Genomic DNA, 22,024 nt, shown 5'->3' with positions numbered 1-22,024 from the left:
CCTGCCTGCCACTGCCTCCCTACCTCCCAGGAAAGCCTTCTCTGCTGTCCTCCCTCCTGGCGGCCCAGCCCCCTGTCCTCCCCATCCCTACTCCACCAGGTGACCACAGTCACCTCCCACCCTGGGTGGCCACCGGGGACGGGCCTGCATGCCACAGTAGCCCTCCCTGCCCTCCCGAGGGACCCGGCACAGGAGGGGCTGGGGACAGGCACACATGCCCCCAGGGGTGGGCACGGCGGTGGCAATTTCGGTGGGGGTCTGTGCCGGGCCACGCCTCTTGCTCAGCCCAATCCAGGTCCCAGCACGTCTCGATGCCCTGACCTTTGGGGTCGGCTCTCTGGCACGAGTCCAGACGGCAGGCCTGTGGGAGAGGGAGACTGATTTTACCATCCCCAGCTGGGGCAGGGGCCCAGCAGCGGGCGCGAGGGGAACCAGCCGACACACCAGTGCTCAAGTCGCAGGTGGCCTCCAGGTCCCTGGGAGGGTCTCCTCACCCTGGCAATGTGCCCAGGGGTGTGTGACATAAGGAGCAAATAAACCCTCCACAGCAGGTCAAGAGAGACCACAGACAAACAGTACCCAGGAACCACAGTGGCTGCTGTTGAGCAGGGCAGTGGCCTGCAGATGCGGCCAGCGGCCCGGCAGAAGATCTCCCAGGGTCTCCCACAAGCAACCCTGGGAGGGCGAGGGAAGCTGCTCTGCTTCCAGCACCCACGGGAAGCTCGCAGAGGCCCTTCCTTCTCATGACGTGGCTCGATGGGCTCTGGGAAAGCTGATGCCGCAGAAGCAGCCAGGGAAACAGGGGGTGTGACTCCAGTCAGAGAGGGAGACGGGGGGCTGCGGCCCCTTGGGCTCGCTGGGATCCATCAGCACAGACAGAGGACCCTGGGACAAGAAATGAGGGGCCAACGCAGCCAAGAATGGTCGTTTCAGCCCAAGCCAGGCCAGCCCCTGGGGACAACCCAGGCTCAGGGCTCCCCTTCCCCAGATGCCCAGGGAGGGGCACCTGGAAACCATCGTCTGTCACTGCACCCCTTACCGAGGGGACACTTGGCTCACACCCTTGTGCCAACTTCAGAGAGGTGGGTTTCAAGCAGTAAACAGGCCCCTGGAGCTGCAGCCGGGTCAAGATGCTCCCTATGGGTGCAGCAAGACCAGCACCCACCTCTGCAGCCCCCGATCTTGGTCTGCTGAGCACTGCTCCAGCAGCCTTGCAGGGAGGGAGTGGCCCCCGCCGATCGCAGCAGACCGCCCCATCCTCCCCAGGCGTAGAGCAGTCTGCGGTCACCCAGGCCACGTGAGCCCAAGATGCCAGGAAAGTGTCCCTGCAGTAGACCTTCCATACCAGGGGGACACCTGCAAGGCAGCCTGGGGGAGGGGTGGAGGTGGGGTCAGCCCAGAGCCACAGAGATGCGGGGCTGATGGGGGAAGTGGCCAGAGAACCCGCCCAGGACTGCATGCTGCCTCTGCCATTCCCCCCAGGGGGCCCCCAGTCAGGAAGTGTCCTGAGAAGGCTGTGGACCCCCAGAGAGAGGTCCCCTGACCCCCTACCGAGCCCGCCAGCCTCGTTGGGATCAAGATTCACCTGCCATGGGTAACGTAATCCTTGCTTTCTTGGAATAAGAAAATCATCACTCCATGTCACACTTTACACCCCAGCCCAGGTTCTGCACGCAGTGGGGGCCTTATCAGGGTTCACCCCACAAATCAGTCCCTGTGATGAGTGCACAGGAATTGGGGCCTCGGGCACTCAGGGTTCCTGCTCACAGGGCCAGTTTGCTAGAAGAAATGATGCAAGTGGAAGCAGCAGAGGGCTCGCTCCAAGGGAGGTGTCAGAGGATGTGACCGGACTGCCCTGAAGGCATGGGCTCCACCACGGGAGGAGCCAAAGGGCACGGTGCTGGGCCGGGAGGAAGGGCGGTGCTGGGAGGGGGGTGAAGAGGCTTGGGTCTCCCGTGGCCGTCTCCAAAGGCTGCAGAGGCCAAGTGGCCGGCCCGACAAGGCGAGCACTTCCAGCCCCAGGGGCCGGGGAGGTGGGAAGGTAGAACAAGCACCAGCTGCACATGGGGGGTTGGAAAAGGAGGTACAGGACAGAAGAGGGCCCAGCCGTGTCCTCGGGCAGTCATGGCTCAGACCAGCAGTTGCTGCGCTCCCGAAGGGCAGCTCTGAGAAGCAGGTGCCGAGGCCGTGGGGCACCTGCTCCCCTGCCTGCTGCTCACCCCCAGAAGCCCACATGGCCCACCCCCTCTCTCCATCCTGGTCTCCACTCCCCAGGCACCCCCAGGGAGCCGCCTTCCTGGCTCCCCGCCATCCCCAGCCCTGCTCCACCCCTGCCTCTTGGCTGGGATGGCGTCCTCTCATGCAATGCAGCTGATTGTCCTCTGTGTCCCCTGCTAAATGCAGAGGGAAGAGGGCGTTTGCTCACATCATGGATCCTGTGCCTAGAATAGTTCCTGACACACAGCAGAGCCTTAAGAGTGTTTCCTGGACTTGGCCAGGAGTTGCAGAGGGCTCCTTTCCAAGGCGAAGGGAAGCACCGAGGGAAGGGAACGAGCAGCTGCGGCAGGACCTGGCGCCGTCTCAGTGGGCGTCGGGGGGAGAGAGTAAGCCCCCCACCCAGGGCCAGGCACAAGGAGCAGCCCCTGGCCTGCCACCTTCTAGAGCCCACCCTGAGCTCAGCCGGCCAGCTGGGCCCACCCAACCTGGCAGCTCCCACCCCCTCGAAATCCCAGTTACCACAACGGAGCTGGGCAGATGCAAGGTTGCCAGGGCCTCTGCAGCCAGCAGGACAGATTCGGGCCTGGAGAGCTGGGGAGACACCTCAGAGTCACTGAAGGCATGGAAGGCAGGGGCCACAGGGCTGGAGACTCTGCCGAGGGCCTGCACCCCCTCACCGGCTCGCCTGCCCCCGCCCCCCGGCCCCGTCCTCCAGCGCGGGCAGGACATGCGGCTCGCCTGGGCTGAGGCCACAGCTCGGCTGGGACGTCTTACAGGTGGACTATAATGCTGGCGAGCCTCTTGTTCTTAAGTGGGGAACGGGGGTTCCTTCCTTTATAAGGCTCATAATTCACATGCAGCGACAGTGTCTTTCATACACAGCAAAATGATAAAATGCATTATCTATACCAACACATCTTGTAGGCAATAAAAGGGGTTTTCTTGAAAAACATAAACACCTTTAGATGCTGATTCGGGGGATTAAACGTCACGCGGACGCCCAAGATGGAACTGCTCGGGCTCGCGCCACGTGGGCCAGCTGAACCCTAACGTGCCTCCTACGTCCCCCAGCTCTCATGGAGCCGGAACCTCAGAGCAGCCCGTCATGGCCAGCGCCGGCGCGGCCCCCGGGGGCAAGAGCGGCCCAGGTAGCCTTCCTGCTGCCCCTGGCCAGGGCGTGGAGGCCGCTCCGTGGACCCTGCCTTTCGTGCGCTCCTCTGCCGTCTGCACGGGACCCTGCTCCTCTGCCGTCTGCACGGGATCCCACCGCCCCACCGCCCCCGGTTAAGCAGTGAGGCCCTCGTTTTCACGTGGTTAGAGAGTTTCCCTTTTATCCAACGGAAAGCCTGCCCTAGCTCTGGACCCTGACTCCGGGGTGAGCGCGGGAGGCTGTGGGCCACCAGCGTCCTCCATGGGACCAGGGGAGCCCCTTAATCCCCGTCGTTACTGAGCTCCCATGTCCTGCGGGGTGCAGAGTCTCCACCCGCCTTACGGGTGAGTAAACTGAGGCTCCAGGAGGTTGAAAAACAAGCCGAGTCACAGACCAGGAAGGAACGGAACTTGGGGGGCGGTTCTCAAGTGCCAGGAGCCCCCTGGGGACCCCTGAGCCAGGCGGCCACCACTCTAGCTGGGGTCTGGCTTGGGCCTGGGAAAGTTCCCAAAGGGGTGGTGGGGAAGCAAAGCCTCCTGGGCCGGCCACCTCTGCCCAAGCCCCCCTGCGCCTGGGTGGGTGTCACCCTGGGGTGCTGTGGGGGGGGCTGGGCAGGAGTGGGACCCGCACAGGGGCCTGTGCTGAGGTTGGGAGGGGGGCTGCTCAGCCTCTAATTCGAGCAGGGCTGTAAGCAGGTCCCTGAGACAGACAGACAGTTGACCACCTCCTCAGAGCATCTGGTGTTCCCCAGGGCTCCCCAAAGGGTCCTGCAGCCCGGAGAGGAGCCCCTGCAGAGACCCTTGGGGAACAGCCCACCCGGGAGGGGCTTGTCCCCACCCCAGGGGTGCCACTGTCCTCATGGCACTGCCGGGTTGACCGGCTTCAGCCAAGGACCGGTCACGTCTCGAGGGAGTGGCCGTGGCACCGGGCACCAGGGCGGCCCCCAGCAGGCCCCCTTGGCCCAGGAGGACATCCCACCCCCAGCAAGCTGGGCCCTCAGCAGAGCCCACTGGCCTGCAGGGAGCCGGGGTCCCCCAGCCTGGCCTGGGGGGCCTGGCACCACTGCACCCACATCCTCTGAAATGGACCCTGTTTACCAACCAGAAGGGAGAGCCTCTCCTCCCCCGCTGTCCTCTAGCTTTGCTCCTGCATCTCCGCCGAATCCGAAAGCCACTTCCTCTCCCTGAACTCCATCTGCAGCCAAATCCATCTCCCTAAAACCCTCCTTGTCCGTGAGCAAATCCGCTCCCTTTGCGCAAGGAGCCCGGGTGTTAGTGGACCTTATATACCCAGGTTAGTACCTTCTGCCCTGCTTTTCAGGGCTCTTGTCCCACACCGCCCTGGGCCCCCACCCAGGCCCACAGGCCCACCTGTGGGGTGACCCTGTCATCTGCAACCTTAAACCCACACAGCATCTGGCACCTCAGCACCTGCCAGGCTCAGGCTATGCCATAAACACCTCTTGACCTGAATTCAGGTTTATTTTAGGCCAGTTGAATACATCTCAGTCTGAGCCTTAAAAAGGAAAGAAAAATCCACAGATCTATTCATGGGAGCCCACGGTGCATTGCCTGACATCTGGGGCAGGAGAAAAATCCGTCTGTCCCTCGCCTGGACCTTCTCTCTACCAAGGGCCTTGGGTAATGCGCGTCCGTGTGCAGTATCCCAGGTGAGGGCAACAGTTATTGTGTTATGATCAGGGCTTCAGTGCCCAAAGGGATCCGCTAATCCTCAGAGCGACGGCTTTGTGAGGCAAAAGAGGTTATCAGCATGAACGCTGAGCTCAGCCCAGTGGGGTGATGTGTCGGTGACCCCGCCGCTCTGGAGCTGGGAAACCAAGATGTAAGCACCACACCAAAGCTCCTCGGCCCAATCATAGCGAACAAATGAGGGGTCCAGACCCTTCCAACTGTGAGCACAGCTCTGCCCGGTGCCTCCAGCCCCGGGCCAAGGGGGCACCATTCCAGGGAGGTGGGCCCCAGTTCCCCCGGCCCCCCATGGCTCACTGCCCAGCCCCCATGGGGAGTCTGCTTCAGGCTGCCGTTGGCTTCCCTTGTCCTTGCTTTGTGGGAAACCCCTCTGAGAAGGAGCTGGTGGCTGGGAGTCTCCCGCTGGCACAGAGAGCGCAGATCCGGAGCTGTCCGTGTGGCCCCCTGGAAGGTTCTGGGGAACTTTGCCTGTGAGGGCGCTGGCCCATGGTCAGAGAAGGGGGCACGCCGCTAACAAGGTGGTGGCTTCCACCGAGCCAACGCCTGCCACGGCAGGGCCTGGGCTGGGCGGGTTAGAGCCACTGTTTCCTGCCACCAACCGAAGCCCAGCAGGGAGTGGCCATCTCCATTTCCCAGACGAGGAAACTGAGGCCGAGAGACGTTAAGGTGGCGGAGCCACGTGGTGGGGACAAGGTTTGAGGTGGATGAACCCGGCTTCCACCTGCGTCTACTTCCCCGCCATCCACAGCCCTGCTCTCTGCTCCTGGGAGCCAGCAGCTCCCAAACAAGCCCTGGGGTGGGCAATGGGGATTTTTACTTTCTGCCTTCTAATTTTACATATCGTTCAATTTTTTTTTTTAATAAGCATATATTGGTTATGTGGCCAGTAAGAAAAAAATTTGTTTTCGTTGGGAAAATAATAAAATAGAGTTTTATATGTCAGGGGAGAGCATGGTGACGTGAACTCTACAGTACCTAGCTAAAGTCTGTTATGGGTGGAATCACGTCCCCCACAAAGTCATGTTCGGGTTCTAACCTGCTTCTGTGGGGTGACCCCATTTGCAAATTTGATCTTTAAAGGTGTTAGGGAAGGCCAACCAAGTCAGGTGGACCTTAATCCAACAGGGTGGAGGGAAGGTGGACCCGGTAGGAGGAGAGTGATGGGACAGAGATGGCCAGGGGACAGGGGCAGAGGCCGAGCCAGGGACTGAGTCAGGCCAGCACCAGCACACTGCACACTTGCAAGGAGGCAGAGCCCCACCGACGTCTCGATTTTGTACCTCTGGCCTCCACAACCATGAGAAAATAAATTTCTGGTGTTTAAGTTAACCGGTGTGTGTGACTTTTGTTACAGCAGCCCTGGCAAACTAAGGCAGCCTTCTCTGTGTATTTGACATCAAGTATGGCCAAAGTTCTTGGCTGAACCCTGGGAGCACACAGCAGGGTCACACTTCTCAACCAATCAATATGTAAATAAACATATCCCTCAAGCTTCACGCTGCCCGGGGCTCCAGGTCCAGGAAGCTATGGACATATGCAGGCTCTGATTGGACTGAAGCATCTATGTTAGATAATTGCACAATTGGCCACAATTCTTCACACTGATCTATACCCTCTGCAATGTGAAATGGCTGCTCTTTTAGTTTCCCACAGCTAAAACAAAAACCACACAACGGGTTGGCTTAACAACAGGAAGGTATTGGCTTATGGTTTCAGAGCACAGAAGACTTGCTCTCCTTCAGGGTCAGTGTCTTCTGGCTCGCTGGGAATTATTGGGGTTCCTGGGCTCCTCTGTCACATGGCAATGCACATGGCAGCATGTTCTCCTTTCTCTTCCTTCTTTCATTGACTCCCAGCTTCTGGCTACTCCCATGGCTTCTCTCTCCATGTCCAATTTCCTTTTGCTTCTCAGGACTTCAGCCATATTGGATTAAAGCCCCCCCTGCTTCAGTTTGGGCACAGCTTAGCTTCAGATCTCTTCAAAGTCTCATTCACAAATGTGTTCACACCACAGGACCTGAACATGCCTTCTGTTGGGGGGGTTTCCATCCCCAATACCGCCCTCCTCATTAAGAGGTGGCATCTGTTTCCCCAGCCCTTGAATCTGTGGCCAATGGAATGTGGTGCAAGCGGGAGCAGACCCGTTCTGAGCCTAGACTAGGAGAGGTTCTGTGCACTTTGCTCTCCCTCAGGCCTCTGCCGCCACTATGAGAGCAATTCCAGACTAGCCTGGGGCAGAGAGACACTTTGTGGAGAAGAGTCAGGGCTGCCCAGAAGCAAATCATTCTAGGTGAGCTGCAGCTGATTACCACTGCGTGATGGCACCCAGCAGAGTGCAGAAGAACCTTCCAGCTGAGCTCAGCTTCAATGACCAAGCCTCAAAACCCTGAGCTAAATAGATCACAGATGTGCTTTGTGGTTGCTTGTTACGCAACATTGTGTGGCAAAAGATAGCTGAGACAATATCAAAGCAGGTTAGTGTTCTATAATCAAGGCTGAGCTTGGCTCCCCAAAGGAGACATGACCTGACCACACAGTTGCCCTTGGGTCCCTCTCATCATCTTGGCTTTGAATCTTCTTAAATGTGGCCTCTTCATCTGCTGATGGAGTAGGGTCTGCTTTTGCTGGAGAAGCAAAGGGCTTTCCATCAGTGATCATAAAAAGCATAATGTGGGGGTGCCCACACCATTATCCCACCCCAAGATTCCAGCAGTCTATACACCTTGCCGCTTACTGTTAGCAAAGGGGCTGCAGTGAGAGCATCCAGAGGCACTTGAAGAGGATTCCCAGGAGCTTGGGGTCTCTGTGCCCTTCTCTGAAACTAACCAACAGCACAGTGGAAGACAGGAGCAGAGGCCACGGGCAAGGCCTTATTGAATCAGGCGGTCTGGAGCATGCCTACCTGCTTCACGAGTTCCCAGCTCTGTGGCCTTGGCAAAATTACTTAACCTCTCTGTTTCCTCATGCAGAAAATGAGGTAACAGAGGTTTAGGGCAGAGTAGTGAGGAGATGAAGTCTAATAGCAAGGGGAACCTTTGTTTCAGGGACAACAAATAATAACATTAATTTTTTTTTAAAACTCAGATTTGGTTGACAAGTAGCCACTCTTTTAATGCATTTAAGGCAATAACAAGGGAAGCAGACTTGGTCCAGTGGTTAGGGCATCCACCTACAACATGGGAGGTCCGCAGTTCAAACCCCGGGCCTCCTTGACCCGTGTGGAGATATCCCATGCACAGTGCTGAAGCATGGTGTCCCCCGCGGTGTCCCCCGCGTGGGGAAGCCCCACGTGCAAGGAGTGCACCCCATAAGGAGAACTGCCCAGCACAAAAGAAAGTGCAGCCTGCCCAGGAATGGTGCCACCCACATGGAGAGCTGACACACAAGATGACGCAACAAAAAGAAACACAGATTCCCGGTGCTGCTGATAAGGATAGAAGCAGTCACAGAAGAACACACAGCTAATGGACAGAGAGCAGACAATGGGGGTGGGGGGAATGGGAGAGAAATAAATAAATTAAATTAATCTTAAAAAAAAAGAGAATAACAAAAAGAGTCTTTTACAAATGGCTTCTCACTCCACCTAGAAACTCATTACAGGGAAATTTTCTTGCTTTTTTTAAAAATTTGTTTTATCAACTTAGATGGAATTTACTAAAAAAGGGTCATAATTTGAGGTAAATAATTCTATTATAGTGTATCCCCATATGAAGTGTTCCCCAGAACCAAGAGCGGTCCCAAGCTCAGCCGTTTCACCTGGAGGGCTTCCTGGACGAGTGTACCTGCCACAGGCTATCTCCACTGTCACAGCAGGAGCTACCCACCCACCCACAGGTTGCTTGGGACAGCATCCACCTCTGCTGGGGCGGGGGTGCCCCAGAGCCTGAGGCGGCAGGCTCGCACTGCTGGCCAGGTGCAACCTCTTCCTGAACAGGTGCCTTCTGCCCTGCTGCCGCAGGAGCTGTCTTCCAGTACTCTCCTCTCCACCTGAAGGTCAAGGGTACCCACGGCCCACGGTCAGGAGGGGGCATGCCCACGGACACATGCAAGGTGGGCTGCCAGGCACGACGCCCGGGTGGCAGGTGCACCCAAGGATGCATTCTTTCTCCCTAGCAACCCGAACGCACTCTCGCCCACCCGCCCATGTGCAGCTCACGCCCACCCCCACCTCCTAGGGGCCTCTGCTCTCCTGCTTCTTCCTGGGCAGCTTGTGCCTCCCTGGCCAGCGTCCTTGAGCCTGCCACACCCAGATGCCCTCCTCTCGACTTCTCAGTGGCCCTCCTTCTGCCCTCGGGGCCCCCGTCGATGTCCTTCTATCCGCCTTTCCTTGGTCCCTCCTCACCTGTCTCTAAGTTGCTGGCTTACCTGTCCCCCCGCATTGCCCTGTGTGGACGCTTCATGGTAGTGGCCCAGCACAGCGTCCCAGGAACGTGGAATAAGTGATGGAAATGTACGTTATCCGTCCCTGACGGAAACTCTGCAGGCCACTGTGGCGTCCAGCAGAGGTGAGTGGCATCCGTGGACGTCCTCACGTCTTTCAAATAAATATTCCCTCCTTGCCCATGAAGCCTCTGACTCCATTGACAGGAGCATGTTCACACGCCAGAAGGACAGGATTCCCGGCAGGGCACAGCATGGGAGAGCCATGGTCTGCCCCCTCGTTGGCAGCACCCCCACCTCTCTCCTCCTCTCCAGCCTCACGGCGTCTGCTTCAGTCGTGGTCTCCGTTCTCCAGCTTGTCCCTCAACTCCCAGCTGGTCTCTAGCCTTGCCTCCCTCTGCTTCTTCTAAAATGCAAAGCTCCTTAAAATGTGTACCATCGATACCATACCTAAGTCCCCCAATCCCAGCCCTGCCCTTGCCTCCAGGGGGACCAATCTGGGGTGAAATTCGGGCTCTGGAGCTCCCCGCAGGATCAGGCTGAGGCTCGTCTCCACTAGAGACCACCGCCCTGCTCAGCCTCTCCCCTCTCCTCTCCTCATGCCATATCACACACACACACACACACACACACACACACACACTAGGAGCCCCAACAAACAACTTACAGGGTCCCTGTCTCCAGCTTTGCTTTGAGGAAAACCAATGCAAGTCAAATGCCTGCTGTATGCCAGGTCCCTTGCTAGGCAGTGGGGAGTGCACAGGGCAGCAAACAGTGCCGCATGACAAGCATCACTCGGCACCCCTCCGTGGGGCACAAGATAGCAGAGAGAGCAGAGGGGAGGGAGTGGCCAGGGACTTTGCTCACAGCCCTGAGAGCCTTGGTAGCGTCTCTTGACATGAAAACAGCCATGTTGATCAACTGTGAGGCAGTTCATCTGTCAAAATTTGGTTCTAGGCCTCACCCAACCTGTAGGAAACTGGAGTCAAATTTTGATACGTGAACTGACTTACGGATAGTAAACATGATTGCTTTCATGTCAAGAGGAACTCTTAGAGATCTCAGGGGTTGTAGCCATGTTAGGAAACTGGACTTGTCTAAAGATTTTCACTAGGACTAGTGATGAGAATGTTCTAGATCATCTACCCTATCCAATATGGGAGCTGCTGGCCTCAATGGCTCTCAAGCTCTTGAAATGTGGCGAGATGACAGAGGAATTGGCCTTCTAACTTAACTTCATTTTACTTGATTTAAATTTGACTCATTTAAATTTAAACAGCCCGCGTGGCTCGTGGCCACCGTGGTGGAGTGCACGGGTCTACACAGCCCGCATGGCTCGTGGCCACCGTGGTGGGATGCGCAGGTCTACACTGACCACGGTGATGGTGCCCAGGACCAAGCCCACCAGCCGTCTGACGTGGAGGCGGGGCGGGGTGAGCGGCCACTTCTGGGGAGCGCAGCAGGCTTCCAGAACCAACGGCAGTGGCCGCCGCTTGCAAGCCCCCACACGTGGCCAGCAGAAGGCCGTGCGCAGGCTGGCCGAGCCGCCCGGCTGGGGAGCAGGAGCCGGTGCGGACCTCGGCGTGCTGCCGGGGGGCGCTCGCCGGGGCTGCCGGAGACTACGGGAGGCAGGCGTGCTCGTCACGGGGAGCACAGGGCCTGCGCCTCCTCGACAGCTTCAGAGCAGACCCGAGCTCCGGCACCGCAGCCCCGCCGCTGAGCAGTTCTCTGCCTCAGGTCCGTGTGCTGTGCTGCTTTTTAAGCCTCAATGCCCTTCGGGGTGCAGAGAGAGCCCCAGTATGTGCAGTGAAGTCTTGTGGAAACCAGGCGCCGGCCAGAAAGGGTTTCCCCTGTGCCCAGTGACCCCGACCCAGACAGAGGCCAGCTCTCGCTGGGATTTGCCTGGGCAGCCTGTCATCTCTTACCTTGCAGGGAGGCCTCAGGTTCAGACCAGAGCTCAGGTGCTGCCACACTCGACCCAGGTGAAGGCTGCACAGCCGTTTCTAGCCATGGGGCATCGGGTGGGAATTTGTATCTTAGTTTTTGCAAATCAGGGGCCTCTCCCGTGCCTGGGACTGCAGAGGTCCTCAGATGCACAGAGGGGGGCGGACAGCCCCTGCCTTGATGAGGTTGACAGCCCACGAGGACAACTGTCACTTAGAGAGACAGGAGGACATGGGAAGGACCCAGCCTGGGGTCATAGGAAGTGTCCTGGGGAGGGAACTGGGACCAGGAGAAATTTCGGGGGTTGAGTTGCAGGTGGAGGGAAAACCATGGAAGCAAAATCCTGAGATATAAATGAGGTGGCAGAGGCCCCAAAGGGAGGGCCACTGAGGGCAGGGCCGGAGCCCAGGGCAAAATGGCAGTGCCAGGCCCTCCTTCAAAAGTGTTAAGGATTCCAAGAGGTGACAGCAGAGGATTAGCCCAGGCGTGAGGCCTGGAGCATGGCCTCTTGGACTGCCCAGGCCACGTGGTCTAAGCTGACCCTGACCATGGGAGTAATCCAGGAGGAACCAGAGCCTGGTGGGGAGCCCTGTTCTGGGCCCCACAGGGGTGTGCTGTGAAGGTAGAGCAAACCCTTTGGGTAGTGGGGAGCTAAGAAGGAGTTCAAGAGAGAGGGACGTAGGCAGGTGTCTACTTTAGGAAGAGCATGCAGGAAGCACCTGGATGTTGGATTGGAGGGGCAGGGTAAGCCAGAAGGAGGGAAGGGAGAGACGAAGGGAGGAAAGAGGGAGGGAGAGAGGGAGGAAGGAAGGGAGGGAGGGAGGGAGGAAGGAAGGAAGGAGGGAGGCAGGCAGGCAGGCAGGAAGGAAGAAGGCAGGAAGGCAGGAAGTCAGGAAGGAAGGAAAGAAGGAAGGAGAGAAGGAAGGAGGGAGGGAGAGAGGGAGGGCTGCTGGTCTGTGTTCTCCGGCACATGCCCTTGCAGCACTAGTTTCTAACAAGTTTTTATAGGTTTCAGATGAAAGTTCACACATGCACACCACGCCCAGTGCCCCCGATCCAGCCAGAGACCAGCTTTCACTGGGATTCGGCCAGGCAGCTTGTCATATTCAAAAATTTTGTAAAATGCTGATAAAGTAAAAAATTTTGCAAAATGCTATGATAAAGTTTAAACATTTAAAAAGTTGAGGGAAGCACTGTGGCCCAGTTGAACTCCCATCTACCATACAGGAGGCCCTGGGTTCACATCCCGCGGCCTCCTTGTGAAGGCGAGCTCACCCGCACGCTGCAGAGTGCCGCCCGGCCCACAGGTGCCACAGAGAGCCGACTCAGCAAGGTGACGCAACAAAAAGAGGGTTGTCTGCGAGAACACAGAAGAGCGCGCAGCGAATGGACACAGAGGACAACAAGCAAGCTGCAAGGGGGAGGGGAAATAAAAATAAATACAAAAGAAAAAGACCTAAAAAAGTTGAAACACTTCTGTCTTTAAGCTTCTTCATGCTCTTTTAAGGAACAATTGCGAAAAATCACCCAGGGGCGATATTGCAGGGAACACTTTCCCAAATTTGTTGAGAACCTTTTAAGGCAAGCACCTCACCTTAGGAGGGGCTCATTTTTATAAATTCCTCTAGCCTGCCACTTCCTCTGAGCAGGGATGGTAAATGAGTCTCATCTTGCTTGCCAATCCCAAAATGCCTCACATGCTATGTTGAGCAGGATTCTGAGGTTGTTTGTGGACTCAGCAGGAAGGCGTTCTGTGATTGATTAGCAATGTCTGCCCAGAACCTACAAGGAGAGGGTGTGTAGCAGGAAGGCGTTCTGTGATTGATTGGCAATATCTGCCCAGAACCCAGGAGGAAAGGGCAGGGGTGCGTATGTTCACTAGGTGTGGTCCCTGCCCAGGAGAAAACCTTCAGAGAAACCCAAAGACACGAGCTGGTGGGATTTTGAGTATCTTGTTACAGACCTGGTTTGGTGGAACATGAAACTCTGCTGACCAGTAGAGGGTCATTCCTAAAGAATAGACCTGCATCTGCCCGAGAGAGAAAAAAGCACATGATTAGATTTGTCCCCTCTGGAAAAAACAATTCATTTCCCACATGTGGCAGACACTGCAGTAGAGGCTGGAAAGCTAGAAATTTGCTTCCTGGCAGTGACTATGCCCCAGTTTTGGCTAAAGACGTAAGGGAAGTCCATTGGGGGAGGGAGAGGCTTCTGAGAAAGCTTCTGCTTTATAGTCTGAGGGATTGAATGTGACTGATTCCATATTTTCCCATTGTCCTTGCCTTAATCTCTGATGTGCTTCATGGAACCATGCAGCCATTTTGTGACCATGAGGTAACAAGCCTAAAGAAAAAAAACTAGTAGCTAAGTAGAGTGGAATGGAAATAGTCTGGAACCTTGATGACAATGCTGAGCTGATAACCAAGCCCAGGACTTCTTAAGTAAAGAAAATCTATATCTGTGTGCGACAGTTTGCTCGGTCAGTAGAGGTGGGGTCTGGCTGCGGACGAGGGGTCGGTCCAGCTCTGGACGAGGGGTCGGTCCCACTTGGGACGAAGGGTCGGTCCCACCTGGGACGAAGGGTTGGTCCGGCAGCAGACGAGGGATCGGTCTCACAAGGGGTTGCGCGGTTCGGCTGACGGGGTCGCCCGGCGAAGCCGGCGATGAAGGGGTCACCCGGCGAAGCAGGCAACGAACTGGGGACAAGGGAGGCCAGGCCCTTGTCGGGGGCTCTCAGGACTGGAGGGCGCACGGCAGAAGAACTACCGCGGAGACAAGGTAAACACACAAGTCCACTCCACTGAGGGAGAGGCAACAGCTCCACAGGGGCTGGGGAAGGCCGACCGGTCGAAGCCACGCCCCGCTCCGATCGGCCGCCGGCAAAAGGCCAGCGGGCGGCACTGGACGGGGGAGGGGTGGCGGTCAGGGACTGGCCGCCGCCGTTGCTGGGGGAAGGGGCAGGGTTTAGGGATTGGTGGCCGCCGCCGCCGGGGTGGAGGGCAGACTGGATTTTTCCGCCCACGCCCGGCTGCCGCCGCTGTCGGAGGAAGGGAAAAGGGCAGACTGGACTTCTCCGCCCACGCCTGGCTGCTGCTGCCGTCGGGGGAGGGGAAAAGGGCAGACTGGAACCCTCCGCCCCACGCCCGCGCAGGGAGAAAGAAGAAGAAGGGCGCCGCCCCACAGGCACCGGGCGGCGCCATCCGGGAGGAGGGGCGGCCGCGGAAGCACGGCCGCCGAGAAGGGGAGACCCGAGGGCACCCCGCGCCCACGCCGAGCCTCCCCCAGGGGCGGCGGTGAGTCCGACCAGCCACCCTAGCCCACTGCGGCTGCTCCCCCGCCAGGCCAGCAAACCACACCTCAGCCCGAGGGGTGACCGCATCTGTGGTTCTTATAAACAGAAACATTTGTATCTGACATGCTACAGTTCAACCTGATTAAAAAGCAACACATTTTGTCTGGAAGAAGTTTGATGTGATGGGAATAGCATTGTGTGACCTCTCTGAGCCTCATTTTCCCCATCTATAAAGTGAGTATTTTGCCTGAAAGCTCATGAGGATAAAGTTAAAAGTACCTGAATATGGTACTAAGAATAAAAATAATTGTCGGTATTACACACAGAGCAATTACAATCCCTAGGCCTTGCTCTACGTCCTTTGCTCATATTAAACTCACTCAGTCCTCACAACCACCAGTGAGGTAGGTATTTTCATTATCCTAAACCTGACAAAGGAGGAAATTAAAATAACGGCAGGTTAGGGGACTTGCCCAAATCAGACCTCAAACCTGGACTTAGACTCACATGATTTGGACATTCACCACTTTGTGCTCAGAGGCACAAATGTCCATTTTTTATTTTTGTGGGGCTTCTCAGTGCCCATAAGATCTCTCTTTTTAGGAAAGAATTCTGCAGACTTTGGAGGGAAGATGTTGAATGAATGAAACTTGCCACGGAAAGATCTGTGGCTTTTGAGCGGTCCTGTGAGTTTCACGGACGTGGGTTTTGTTTTTGCATCTCTAGGGTAGGGCAAGTGTTCAGTGTCACATGGGCCAATTAGCCCTCTTCTTTGCCCAGAATTGTTCCCCTAAACCAGCTGTCCGTCCCATTGATGGATATGACACCACAGCAGGGACGTTTAGCTTTTGCACCCTCATTTCCAGAAAGATGAGGCTGAGCAGGTGGGGGAGCAGCCCCGAGCAGCGCCAGAGCCTCTGTGCACCCTGGGGCCCCGGCCCGGGTCCCAGGGCCCTGTGGCAGGGACTCTGAGCTCACGACTGTGCACCCTGGGGCCCCTGCCCAGGCTCCCGGGCCCCTGCGGAGGGGACTCTGATCTCACAACAGGGAGCCATGATCCCACTTGGAGACCCATGGGCCTACTGTGCTCCTCAGAGCCCCAAAGAAAAGCAGCCCCCGGCCAGGACATGTCCTGAGAGGAGCAGAATTTCCAGATCTGCACTTTTTCCTGGAAACACCAAGGATGGAAGGACAGAAGCCCCTGCTTCAACGCCCACAGGGCAGCCCGCCCAGTGCTGTGTGCCTGCCTTCTTTATTTCCTTGGAATTTCCTCTTTTTAAAATTAGACCCAAAAATTGCCTTTTGGAACTTCTTGCTATTTGGAAGCAAAACATGTCCATTGAGAGAAAAACAAAATTACCCCTGATGCTGCCGTCCAGAGATAATCACTGCAAACACCTTGCTGTACATGCTTTTAGAGCCTGCGTGTGTGTGCTTATCCACACTGTGTGTATTAAATGCCTTTTCAGGTCATTATACAAACTTCCACGTTCGTTTCAATAGCTGTTTACGTTCCACGTCTCCTTTAGCTTGTTTCCAATTATGACTAATCCAACAACGCAAATAAAACCTTGCTGCTGCTGAGTAAACCTGTGCTCACACCTTAGGGTAAATGCTAGACGAGGACCTGTGGGGTCACTTTTAGGGTTTCTGTGACATCTGGCCGATGGTACCAGTGCCAGGCCACTTATCCAGCTTTGGCATACTTCCTTTTGCAGATTTATAATAACCTGATGGATTAGGCAGTTATCAGTCCCAGGTCACAGATGTAGAAATTGGGGCTTGGGGACATGGCCTGGTGCTGGTTCAGGAGCTCATAAGCTGCCGGAAGGGAAGTCTGGGAAAAACGGTCTTTAACCCATTCAGAACCAGGCTAGCGAGGGCGGCGCTGGGAGCCGGGGCACCGAGCCCGGCACAGGCCTTGCCGGAGCCCTGCACGCTTACCTGAGCCGCCTCTGGCTCCCCCTCCTCGTCGCGTCCCTGCAGCTGTTCAGGGGCCTTGAAAGGAGCAGTCTCTGTGGGAAACATGGGCTTGGAAGGACAGGCTTCCGGCCGCAGAGAGCAGGGCTGACCAAGGCAGACCACGTAGCCCGAGGAACCTGAAACCAAGGCGACGACCAGGAGGGCAGAGGCCGGCCCCCCCGAGAGCAGCCGGGGACTGGCCGGCAGGCCCCACGCGGGACCGGGGTTTCAGCTGGACTGTGAGCAAGGCCAGGGAACAGCCCTGAGGCCTGCACACAGGTGGGCACAGGTTATGGGGGAAGTAGTGTCTAGCTCCTGCACCCAGAGGCCTTGGCAGCTGGGGGTGCCCAAGTAAAGCACAAAGGGACGTCAGGCCCACCGGGAAATTGGCACAAGCTGGACACCCCTGGGCACAGGCCTGAGACCAGGCAGCGCTCTCCCGGGGATGCTGTAGCTGCCCACCAGAGGGGAGGGGGGCTCCTACAGGCCCGGGACCTGCGCCTTCCCTGGCCACTTCTGAGTGGACGCCTGGGTGTCCGGATGTCTGTCCACTCCACAGTCATGGTCACTCCCTGCTCGGCCGCCCTGCAGCGCTCCTTCCCGCCAGCAGAGGGCGCTGGAGGGACACGGCCCAGGCCAGGAGCTCCCCCTCCACTTCTGAAGGGCCAGCGGTGCGGCTGGGGTCCCCCGGGGGTCCTGCGAACCCCACCACGCGCCCTGGCCAGGTCACCCCCTTCTTGCGCAGCCCTCAAGGCTGCACTCTGGGCTTCCTGTGGCATCAGCGCCCCCACCTGTGCCCGCCTGCACCCCAGAGCTTTCCCCCTCCCCACGCTAGCCCCCTGGCCCACACCCAGCGATCACCCCTGCCCCTGGGGTCCTTTCTGCCCACTGGGGGACTGCGGACCCCCGCTGGCCCCAGTGATCCAGAGAGCTCGCTGTCACCCTGGGCTGCAGCCTCAGCTGCCCCCACCGGGTCTGAGACCTGGGGAGGGGCCCCCCAATCAAAAAAAGTGTATCCCTTTGTTGTGGGTGCTGCCCCCTCAGCCCTGGTGGCCTGGTGTAGTGTCCCATCTTGTGGGGCTCGCTTAGGGCCCTTGGCTCTTTCTTTGTGAACCTGCCCTTTTCCCATGGCGTGAGCTTTGTCACCCGCAGCGCCTTCAGGGCGTGGCTGCCAGTCCTGGGGGCTGACCAGCCTCCCCACGGGAGGGGACAGCCGGAGAGCCTGCAGCCAGCCTTCTCCCTGAGCAGCCCCCGCCTGCACCAGCATGGAGACTGTTAGAAATAAAACGAAATGCAGTTTCTAGGGCTAAGAGAGTTAAGTGGAGGCGGGAGGCCACGTGGGAAGTGGCTCTCAGGCAGGTCTCAGGTGTCACAAACCACCAGAGTCTGCAAAGCCTCAGGCACAGTCTCCTCAACACCCCAGCGAGGGAGTGGACGGGCTCAAGTGGCTGAGCACCCACCTCCCACCTGGGAGGTCCTGATGCCTCCTGGGGAGAAAAACAAAACACCCAGGGACATCTGAACAACAAAAGGCAAACCGTAAGAAAAAGAACTCAGCCTGCTACCTAACCTGAAGGACAAATGCAGCACCCCAAATACCCACCAACCACAAACGACTTGCCTGGTCTGCTTTAAAAACCCTGGCCTGGAAATGCCCCGATGGGACACGGTCTGGGGTGCTTGCTGACGCTGCGCTCCCCGCCTTGCGATTCTAAGACCCCACATGGCTTCCCTGCCTTTGCAGCTTCGTGTATTTCGAGGTCCTCCCCAGGCCTGCACGGCGCTGGGCAGCGTCACGGAGGCGCGGCCAGCACCTGCAGAGACACAGGGCAGAGCACACCTGGGCCAGCCCTGCAGAGACACAGGGCAGAGTGCACCTGGGCCCACGGGCAAGCTGCTGTCCCGTCCAGCGTCTCGGCCTGCTCAGCCCAGCAAGGCCCAGGAGTGGAGCAAAGGGGGGCCGGCCGGGGGCTAGCCCTGCCGGCTGGGTCTCAGCGCCAGAGCACATGTCCATAAATCAACTCCCAGATGCACGGGTAAATGACTAGATGAATGAATGGACAAGGGCACCCAAGAGCCGGGCTCCTTCCGAAGGGCGCCCAAGTGGCGGCCGAGAGCTACCCTCTGTCCAGGAGAGGGGGCACCACCGCTTTGCCTCCAGCCCACGGCTGCGTGATCTGCCCTCCTGCCGCAGGCAGAACGGGACTCAGCGCCGGCCCCTTCCCTGAGGGTCTGCAGGCTCTGCCCCAGCAGGGAGAACCCCCTGAAGTCCCAGGGTGAGGGGAAGTGCAGACTCCCCGCCGCATCCAGCAGTGGAGCTGGAGGAGGCGGTGAGGGCGACGGGCTCCTCTTCCTGCGCTTCTTAGCCGCCGTCCTGTAGACCGAGGCTCACACAGAAGTTGATCCCACCAAGCTGCCCCCGCCAATCCTCAGGGAGCCCCGGGGCCGGGGCCGGGGGCCAGCTGGGAGAGCCAGGCGGGCCTTTGCTAACCAGCGACGTCACGGGTCCTGCCAACGGCCAGTGCTTCGGGCGTGGTGTTGCGTTCGGGCAGGGTGGGCCCCCCCCCAAGTCAAGCCTTCCACGTGCCCCTGCTCAGCGCTCTACAGAAGCCTCTAGGGCTGGTTTCCTCCCGTCTCAGGAAGAAAAGGAGGAGTACCCAGGGAAAAGGGCCTTCATCTCTTGAGCGGAAAGGACCCCACCACGGTGGGCAACTCCCCGGGGCCAGCTCCAGAACTGGTCAGGCTTCCTGGGCGATGAGCCTGGGAAGAAGGGATCGCAGGCAGGAAAGCAGGGTGGGTAGTGCAGGTAAAAGGTGAAGGCTTGGAGGCTAAGGCCCTAGCCCTTCTTTTTTTTTTTTTTTTTGCTTTTCTCCTTTTTTTCCAACTTGCCTTGACACTTTACACATCCCATTCAGCCACTTTTTAAGTTCTCTATACCCATAGTGAAAGGCTACTTATTAAAGGAAAAACAAGGACAAGATTATGATTCTCAGATGGGAAATCCCTGAATCCCCAAATAAATATCATGCAAAAATATTGAATGTATTTTTTGCCCACTCAATTAATGACTAGAAAAAATATATACAGTAAAATTCTCCTAGGATGGTGCGGCTAGTTAAAACTGTCATTTCAATATAGCAATTCTGGAGTAATGGAGGATAGACAACCTTTTCAAGAAATAGTGCTACATCAATAGAAGAAAATTTAACATTGGCCTAAATTTCATGTTGTATAAACATTAAATAAAATGGATATTAGATTTAATGTAAAACACAAAACTATAAATTTTAGAAAGAAACATAGGAGAAACTCTTTGTGATCTAGAACTAGAGAAAGAGTTCCTAGATTTGACAACAAAAATATGATCCTTAAAAAGAAAAATGGATTATCTAGACCTCATCAAGTTTTAAAATATTTGCTTTGAGAAAGACCCTGTTAAGAGGAAGAAAAGACAAGCTATGCACAGGAAGAAAACAACTTGTAAACTACATATCCACTCATACCTAGCATATATAAAGAAGGCTTAAAAGTCACCAGTAAGAAAGGAAACAATGCAATTAGAAAATGGGCAAAAGTCATGAATACACATTTCACCCAAGAGGATATACAGATGGAAAATAGCCCATGAAAAGATGTTCAACATCACCAGCCATTAGGGAAATGCAAATTAGCCCCACAATAAGAGAGCACATCCACCTATTAGAACGGCTGAAATAAAGCACCATGACAACACCAATTATTGGCAAGGATGCAGAGAAACTAGATCACGTAAATATTTCTGGTGGGAATGTAAAATGATGCATCTGTGCTGGAAAAGAGTTTGGAAGTTTTTACAGAACCAATTGTGTTGCTACCATATGACTCAGCCATAGCACTCAGAAAATTGTAATTTATGTGCACGCAGAAACCTTTCTGTGAATGCCCATTACAGTTTTATTTGTGTGGCCCCAAACCAGAAAAAAAACAGATGTCCTTTGGTGGGCGAAGGGGTAAACAAGCTGAGGGACCTCCAAACCATGGCATCCTCCTCAGCAATAAGAAGGAGTAACTTATCAATACATGAAACAAGTTGGATGAATTGCCAGAGAATTAGACTGGGGAAAAAGCTAACCCCAAACGGTTGTATGCTTCCATTTATACAACATTCTTGAAATGACAAAACTGGAGAAATGGAGAACAGATGAGTGGTTGCCGGGGATTAAGGATTAGGAGAGAGGTAAGTGGGTGTGGTTATAAAACGGAAACAAGAGGGGTCCTTGTGCTTAAGGGAACTGCTTTACATATCTTGATTGTAATGGTGTTACTTGAACTGGTGATAAAGTCACACAAAATGAAATACACACACACAGACAAATGCACACAAGTAAAGTGGCAAATCTGAGTGAGATCAGCAGAATGCATACAGGTCATTATCCAAGTTGGGATAGTTATGTTTACACTATAGTAGCCGCGTTTGAGAGAAATGAGGCAAAGGAAACATGCGAATGCTCTGTATTACTTTTTACAACCGTATGTGAATCTACAACCATTTCAAAATAAAAAATAATTCCAAACCAACTAGATGGGGAAAAGTAGATCATATGCCACCACTTGGTGCTATCAGCAACAGTGGAAACTCTCACATACTGCAGGGTAAAGTACAAATTGGTTCAACCAGTCACCCTGGAACACAAGTTAGCATTAACCAATAAATCTGAACATACACGTAAAGCACTCACACACACGCACAGAGGCAGGTGCTTCCCTAAGTGTGATTGCTTGGCTCAAGGACATCCAGGCTGGCAAGTCATATTTGGAGTCAGACGCCTCATACCACTGACACCATGTGGAAATGTGCTGCTGTGTGTGCACACAAATATACACACATGTATGAAGTGGCTTGGTTTGGCATGTCTGCTCCTTTGGTAGATATACCATTTCACAATAACTCTACCATCACCTAGATTTGTGGTTGCCAGGAGTTTGCAGGAGGACTAATAGGAAATAACTGCTAATGGTTATGGGTTTTTGGGGAGGATGATGACAAAATTCTTAAATTACAGAGGTGAACAGCTTTGATTAGTTGCACTCAAGCAGAAGATATTATTTCCCTACTTGTAGACTTTGGGGCAAGCTTTAAAAATGCAGAGACTGAAATTGAGGATTTAGGGATTCTTGGCCATGATACAGTCAACACTTTCTAACACATCTGAATTGGAGGAACAAAATGTAGATACTGTGTATTTTATATTCCCAACTTACCACAGGCCAAGTAGAGGCAAATGAGAAGTTTATGAAATATGGAGAAGTCAGAAAAGTGCTTAGCACAAACCAAACATTATGTAATTGTTAGCTTTTACAATTATTATCAGGCAACTGTAACCCAGCACT

General features: G+C 55.6%; 1 pseudogene; it reads right to left on the bottom strand.

The window, feature by feature from the left end:
- The window catches only part of LOC131278914 (FERM and PDZ domain-containing protein 2-like), a 104,620-nt pseudogene that overhangs the window by 75,067 nt on the left and 7,529 nt on the right, over positions 1-22,024 (bottom strand).

This window comes from Dasypus novemcinctus, chromosome 6, assembly GCF_030445035.2.
Source record: "Dasypus novemcinctus isolate mDasNov1 chromosome 6, mDasNov1.1.hap2, whole genome shotgun sequence".
In the NCBI taxonomy this organism is placed as follows: domain Eukaryota; kingdom Metazoa; phylum Chordata; class Mammalia; order Cingulata; family Dasypodidae; genus Dasypus; species Dasypus novemcinctus.
The sequence above is the reverse complement of the archived record's forward strand: the minus strand, read 5'-3'. Positions and strand labels throughout refer to the sequence as shown.